Below are 8,285 nucleotides of genomic sequence, written 5' to 3'. Positions count from 1 at the left end.
CCCCAAACTAAACTACACACACACACACACACAGTTACTTCTCTGCTATACAGCTAAAACGCCCACAAGTACACTTTTAATCACAAGTACTCTAATCACTTGAAACTTCAGTATCACACACACACACACACACAAACTCACACACACTCACACACACACACACACTCACTCACTGACACACACAAACGCATTGATTCAGAGAGATGAAGATGACAAACAGGGTGAGTTGCGAGCCCACCTCCTCCTTCTCCTCTTCCTCCCCCTCACAATTTCTGCGCCCATGTATCCTTCACCCCCCCCACACACCCCCTCCGCCATAAGGCCTCCTCGAGTGTGTCAAGCTCTTCTGCACACAGACACAGACTCTTACACACACACACACACACACACACACACACACACAGAAAAGTGCAGGGAGAACACCACTCCCTAACATCAAACTGTCTAGAAATAGAATACATACACACACCAAAGCGCCATTGCGTAAGCTTTCAGCTTACAAGGTGGTTTCTGATGGTTTTCTACTCTTATCCAGCATGTCTATTAGGGGCCAGTATCTAAGTTTATAGATGCATCTCATGACCATAATAATGGGCGCTGGCATGAACACAGACCCATAATTTACTTCATAAGATGCACCAGTTTTCCCTGCGTTTATGAGATGAACTCTGAGATAAGAATAGGACAAAGTGAGCCTCCTTCTCCGATCGCATGTTGGGATAAGATGAGAGCGGTTCCTTTTGGTTCCTCTTGGTAAAGAACATTCGTGTCACAGGGACACTTTCGATGCTGTGATGAGTCAGGGATGAGACTGCGCTGCTCTGAACGCCGTTGAATTGTGTGTGTTACACACAACCTGAACTCTGGCAACTCTGTTCAGTTACCATGGCAACTCATGCTGTGAACGTAACCCACAGTAAACTCGGTAACGCAGGTTAGCTCCAGTGTTGGGGTAGTTACTCAAAAAAAGAAATTAGTTACTTATTACTAGTTACTTCTGTAAATTGTAATGAGATTACTTTACTAGTTACTGCATTTGAAAAGTAACTTCACTTCTTATTACTTTACTTTCCCGTTTCTTAATTTACTGTAGATACATGGACAAACATCATAGCCCTATCATCACTTAGTGTTTATTGTATAAATCTATACAAAATAGCATATAAAACCATATGAAAGGCAAGGCAAGGCAACTTTATTCATATAGATAACATAAACATAAACATTGTCATACAATAAAATTAATTTAAAATTAATTAATAGAAAAGATGAAAGATGAAAGAACGATATCCCTGTCTGCACAAAGAAATGCCTCACTGTAAAAGCCACAAACAACAGGATAAATTAGGCTATGGTGAGGTCAATCAGTAGCAACACACAAGTTTTAAAACACAGGCTTTGGGAAACATGAGAACAAAAATTAAGTGGTCAATGAAAAATATAAAAAGGTCACTTTATCCCATACAATTAAAACAGAAATGCACTTAAGCGGCGGTGACACATGCTGTTACTTTATGTGGTCCAAAGGCTGAATGAACCTGTTCTTTTTCGTAAGCTATGACATCGTAAGTGTGTCTTCCTCTCACCCTCTTGTAGGCAAGAGCAAGTTTTAAAGTAATGCTGTCTATCCAGTGCACCGTCATTCCTTATGAATCACCAAAATGTGCAATCTTATTCGATCTCGTTACAACCGTTTATTTCAAAACCGGTTCCCTAACTCGGTTGGAACAGAGTCTCGGTGCTCAACCCTATTCCTAGGTAACTTGTAACACGATACCCCCAACACTGGTTAGCTCCATGGAGAACAACATCCACGGCTTACAGCACAGATCGCCTTTCTATTGTCTCATTTGTTTGGATCAGGACTTGAAGTCTGTGCCACGGTATATTCAAAGCGATTTGAACAAAGCCAAATGTGGTTTGGTCTCCTTATCGTGGCTGGTAAAGAGGGTGGCACGCTGTTGCTGGTGAGTTCAGCCTTTTAGCGTTGCAACAGAGGATTGGTGATCAGCGACGCCGCAGTTGCAGAGGACAGCGGCGAGCGGAGGGCTCTGAGCGGGAGCAGTGCTAGGCAGCCCCCGGGAAGCGGGAGATGACATGGAGGGTCTCGCTGAACACCAGGCAGCGCTTATACATTCACATACAGAGCCAAACCCAGCCACCCCCACAAACACAACCCCAGGGTGGAGTTCGAAAATTTGAAAAAGTTTTCAATCAATTTCAATAAATGTTATTGACTATGTTGACTTTCTTGAGGTTGAATGTGTGTTGCTTGAAAGTTATAAGAGAGTGTTTTGTTGGGGCGAATAGTTTCAGACCTTATGATCTTTACAAAACATCTGATGCTTGAGTGATATGTTTGTGTGTTGCTGGTTTACATAATGGCAGCGAACAACCAAAACTATATTACAAGAATTTTGTATAGCAAGCAACTCCTTGTTAGTGTTTTAGCTTATTTTAACAAGCTCTATTTTATCCAACATACACACACACACACACACACACACACGCACACACACACACACCAAAATTCTGAAATCCCAAATTCAATTGAATACAGTAACAGCTTCAGTAATGAAGTTTCCGGTCTTAATAAACTTGTGCACATTTATTCAACTGTACTAATTATTGATTACAAATGACTATTGTCAAATTAGCCCAAAGTTGGCCTACCTAATAACTATCTTTTTCATACGCCAAAATTGCATCGCTTTTTCTGATGATATGGGTTGGGACAATGTCCCACCTGACTCATCTTTATGCAACAAAGCACAAATGAACGAAATTGCCGTGGCAGGGAGGTTGAACGGTTCAATGTGATCGCCTATTGAATCACTCCACCTTCAGCCTGCACTGCCTCACGGGGTCAAAAACAAATTCCTCGTGATGCTTTCAGCACTAAGGGATCTGTCACTGACATGAGCAACAGTATATAACTGACAGCGAAATATAGTGGCATCAGTTAATATTATAGGGGCCCCCAAAAAAACTCTAATCGGGGATCTCCAAAAAGAACGACCGGCACTGGGGCTGCTGCTGTTATAGTCCTTAAACTGGAGAAGTGTGCCTGCTCTCGCTTCATCACGTCGGTATGCACGTCTTGTCACAACCGAGAGAGAGGAGGTCCGTAACCGTTGCCAGTGTACTTCACCCATCATTCATACACACCGCAGAGGGGCTGTCTCCACGCTTTAGACCCCGGACTAGGTGGGATGGTCTAAATAAATCAGACACAAAAAGATAACGGTCAAACACCAACGCTTTTACGCATCTGACGGACAGTCGTTCGTGACGGTTAATCGGGCAATTTCAGTGTGATCTCATTTTAAAAGGTGTAGGCTAATAGACTGAAGGCTACGGGTGGAGACGGTACAACAAGGGACACAAAGGCGTAGTGATGATGTCGGTCACCCACCTCGGTCATCTCACGGCTGAAGCGGGGATGTTGCGGTGATTCTCCGGCCAGCGTGTCCCGCACTCTGCTGGCTGCCGATCTTTTCTGGACTGGACTAGTTTCGCCTCTCCATCTGATGTGTATCTAGTGAGTGTAGTAAGTAGAGGATTGGTCCTTGCCGGTTTACGAGTTGGAATCGATGTCTATATTTTTATTTTATTTTTGGACGTTCTTCATAAAGAAAAAGGGGGTTCCCGCTGCTGTTAGTCTGCCCCCGATGTCGCAGTCGGTGAATCAGCGGAGGAGGCAGGTCAGAGAGAGGCGCGCTGTTCGGCTCCACTCCGACTGTCTGTCATCCCATTACCCCGCCGCTCCTCCTGCACGTAAAACCTCCCCGCCGCTCTCTACTTCGAGAGCCAATGCGCATTAACGAAGGTGTGCACGTGATGCGGTACGGGGGACGAGGGACACAGGGGGGGCTCATTTGGCAGAAAGCTTATGCACGCACGCGCGCGCACACACGCACGCAAACACACTCACAAACAGACACACACGCACGCAGGGGCCACGCATAGACAGCGACACACGTACGCACACGCGCGGGGGGGCACGCATAGACACACACACACACACACACACACACACACACACACACACACACACACACACACACACAGTAGGGAACAGTAGGGGCACGAGAGCTGATTGGACCCCGAGTGACAATAGATCGTTTGAATAATGATCTGGGTATCAATTCCTTTATTATTCAAATCGATGTGTCTTGGCTCAGAAATCACGTAAATAAATACAGTATTGTATAAATTAACAGTCAACATCATGCATAAATTCACAGCAATTAGGTAATGTAGAAAATCATAGTTACCATTATACTGATGTAGACGTGCACAGTAACAAATTATACTACTGTAGGTAGCCACAATAACCATTATACTACTGTAGAATTTCAAAGTAACCCTTAAATTACTGTCGAAATTCACATGAACGCATGAACAACTGCCTTATTCTGATACTCCAAAAGCTGTTCTGTTTATTCGCTTTTGACCATCAAGATAAGTGACTTTTTAGCCTCCAAATAGTATTGAGAATGTATGTTTTTTATATACTTGTGAAAAGCAACACGTTATGTTTTCAGATCAATGGCATGAATGGTATTGGCGACGCTTACAATGGCTGCCTGATTCGGTGAGCGCTCCCGGTTATCCCACTGACTAGTTTAGTCTAGTTTAGGTCGGCCGTTTTGAACGTCATGTGCTAGCCTATGACACATTTTTGGATGCTCTTTATTATAGATAAACGATTGGATCACCTGGCAACAGACTGCGCATCATCGTGGGACGTGAACTACTACAAGACTCAAGGGGGCAGCAGAGCCGCCTTGAACGACAGGACTGTCCGGTGCGTTGGTGTGTTTGTCATTCTGTTGAGCGACCAGAGTGAGCAAGTGAACTAATGTATACTGGAGAGTAAGATACATAAGCACGCTATTTACAAAATAGACAAAAGAGACAAAACCAGTATTCCTAAAAGTAACCAGTATAAAGGTAACCAGAAACAAACCTTCCTACTCTCTACTTTAACAAAATGACAGGGGTGACAAACACCAAAAAAAAACATGGAACATGGAACGAACGTACAAATATTGATTTCTCTGAACCCGAGTATGAGTCTACCACTGTAGTTTACACAATGATCTGGCGATGAGAGGGTAAAGATCCAGGGTTATATATGCAATGGCGATGAGGTGGAATGCAGGTGTGCTTCTTGACCAGGTGAGACATGATCGAGGGAATGCCTCACACCATTGCCCGTAACACATCAGTGTTGGGGTAGTTACTCAAAAAAAGTAATGAGTTACTTATTACTTGTTACTTCTGTAAATTGTAATGAGATTATTTTACTAGTTACTGCATTTGAAAAGTAACTTCACTACTTATAACTTTACTTTCCCGTTTCTTAATTTACTGTAGATACATGGACAAACATCATAGCCCTATGATCACTTAGTGTTTTTTGGATAAATCTATTCAAAATAGCATATAAAATTATATGAAAGAACAATATCCCTGTCTGCACCAAGAAATGCCTCACTGTAAAAGCCACAAACAACAGGATAAAGTAGGCTATGGTGAGGTCAATTAGTAGCAACACACAAGTTTCAAAACACAGGCTTTGGGAAACATGAGAACAAAAATTAAGTGGTCAATGAAAAATATAAAAAGGTCACTTTATCCCATACAATTAAAACAGAAATGCACTTAAGAGGCGGTGACACATGCTGTTACTCTATGTGGTCCAAAGGCTGGATGAACCTGATCTATTTCGCTAGCTATGACATGGTAAGTTTGTCTTCCTCTCACCCCCTTGCAGGCAAGAGCAAGTTTTATAGTAATGCTGTCTATCCAGTGCACCATCATTCCTTATGAGTCCCCTAAATGTGCATTCTTATTCGATCTCGTTAAAACCGTTTACGTCGAAACCAGTTCCCTAACTCGGTTGGAACCGAGTTTCGGTGCTCAACCTATTCCTAGGTACACTCAAAAAATTAACTTGTTCCCGGAGCGTAATAAAATTATGGAAATAATTTCCACCTAAATAAAATGCTTTAATTTAGCGAGAAATTAAAGTACTTTATTTCAGTGTTTGATTTTTTTTTTGAGAGTCTGTTTCCATCAAGCACCATGATGATCTTCTGCAAAGCTTCAAAGGTGTATCTCAGCTGAGGCGGGTAGCTGAGGTTAAGAGCATATACAAGCGCAAACAACAAGGGCACAGCAAGTGGTACGTTTCCCAGCTCATCCAGAACTTGCACACCCTCCAGAACAATACCTACATCTTCCGGTCAAACATCTGGCTCTGCACCTTCCTTGCGAATGACAGAGATTTCAAATGTCGTCTCCATCATTGCAGCTTCACTGCTTTCACCATCTGTGTTCTTCACAGAAAAAAGGGGGAAATAGATGTAAAGATATGTTAAACCAGTCCCATTTTTATCACTCACTCACTCACTCAAAAAAACAAACACACACAAACTAAATTACATACCATGTATTCTTTCACAAGGTTCTCGGGCTCTTCATTCAGGTACGCACACAGGGCTTTGATGATGCACTCTCTTCCGACATCAATGGCATCTGAGTATGTAGGAAAATCAAAAAAGATAAACATTTTAATCAACTGGTAGAAGATTTCACTAACAAAACATTGAATTATACTTTCTTTAAAATTTAACAATTTTTATGATGTATGAACTTACAATATACATGGGTGCATTGGTTTTATGTCCAAGCAATTTTATGCAATTTTTATGTCAATTCCTGACTTTTCCCCTTTCAATTTCAAGCATTACGTTTAAAATATTAAAGCTGGACAGGTTTGACAATTTCTATTTTATTCGATTATCATACCTGGGTGCTGGGCATCATGATGCTCCTTATCTTTCTTCCTTGAGCGCCGCCTTTCTTGCCAAACACCCTCATCAAGTTTGAAGAGTGAGCATCCAGCTCAGAGAAGAACTTTGACAGCAAACTGACGGTTGTAATCCTCTTAAATTCAGCAGTTAGCTTAAATGTAAAAAAAGGGTACACAAAAGCAAATTTGACTATCATAGCATTGAAATTACCAACTAGTTTAACAATTGTCATCTATCACCAAAATCCTGAATCAGCTACATTCACCAACAGTCTCTGGAATCCCATCTTGCAGGGTAAGTCTCTGGGAATCGTTTTCCCTGAGGATGATTCTGAGTTTCACTGGACCAGCCATTTTACAATGATCTGTGAATAAAAACAAACGCATATAAATATATATATGTAAAAATATATTTGTACAAGAGTAACTCTTATCTAAGGTTAAGAGACTCATTTCATTGGTTATCCTAAAATATATATCTATATTCATTATTGTACATGAAATTTCTGTAAAAAAAAAAATGAAGTTGGAAAAAACTGTTTTCAAAAGCCCAAACCTTTAAGCATAAAGTCGTCTATAATAAAACATTTCAGACAGAAAGCCAAGAGTCTCATTCAATAGGAAAACTACAGTGTGTAACAAATTGATCATAATATCTTGGTTAAAATAAACAAAAAGACTTCAAGGATATAAAATACTGTAAGGTTATTTTTTCCAGTGTCATTAAGTTTTGCCATCATATTGCCAGTTTAATAGAGCATTTAATGTAATTTTCTTCACCAGTTCATATATTTTCAGGCTAGTTTAAGCATTGTTTAGACACATTTATAATTCATGAAATAATCACACCTCTTTTTAATTCCAAGACAGCAGTGACAGTCCAAATATCATAATTTTAAATCATAATGTCATCTTACCTTATACATGTATGTGTCTTTTTAATGTCACCATTCTGAGAGACCCAACAAAGTAGTCTGCCAGAGGGCAGTCATCTGCTAGGTCACTAAGCTCAATCAGATCTATGTCTTTGGTTGGACATGCCATGAGCTCAAAAGCTCTGTGATGCTCACTATACCACCCACTAAGTCTCTTAACCATAAAAAACAGTCTCTCCTGAATAACAAAAATGTGAACGATCTGTCCAAAATCAGGAAGTCCACTTGTAGACTCATGAGCTATAATCATATCCTTTTTGAAACTTACACCTTTGGTTGAGACAGATCTAGTTAAATGCACCTTTCTTGTACCAGGAAATCTTTGTTTAATATTCTCAACAATTTTGTCTTTTAAAACATCGACCGAAACTGTTGACACACTTGTCATCTCAAGAACAGGCTTTTCAAAACGGGACGCTCTCATGTGATATGAAATCATGAGCTGATGCTTAAAAGCTAGCGGGAGGGGCACGTTTTTGAAGCAGTTTGAGTGTCGAATGACATGCTTAAAATAACTGTGCTTAGCC

General features: G+C 41.0%; 1 protein-coding gene across 1 annotated transcript in view; it reads right to left on the bottom strand.

Annotated features, from left to right (window-relative positions):
* The window catches only part of gal3st3 (galactose-3-O-sulfotransferase 3), a 25,490-nt gene extending 21,762 nt beyond the window's left edge, over nucleotides 1-3,728 (bottom strand). Inside the window, exon 1 of the mRNA XM_079757824.1 lies at nucleotides 3,416-3,728. The gene's annotated coding sequence lies outside the window, so the exon portion shown is untranslated. The remainder of the gene's footprint in view (nucleotides 1-3,415) is intronic.
* Nucleotides 3,729-8,285: the final 4,557 nt, after the last annotated feature.

The sequence above is a fragment of the Pollachius pollachius genome (genome assembly GCF_949987615.1).
Source record: "Pollachius pollachius genome assembly, chromosome: 20".
Taxonomy (NCBI): Eukaryota; Metazoa; Chordata; class Actinopteri; order Gadiformes; family Gadidae; genus Pollachius; species Pollachius pollachius.
This window is presented reverse-complemented; position numbering and strand designations above follow the sequence as displayed.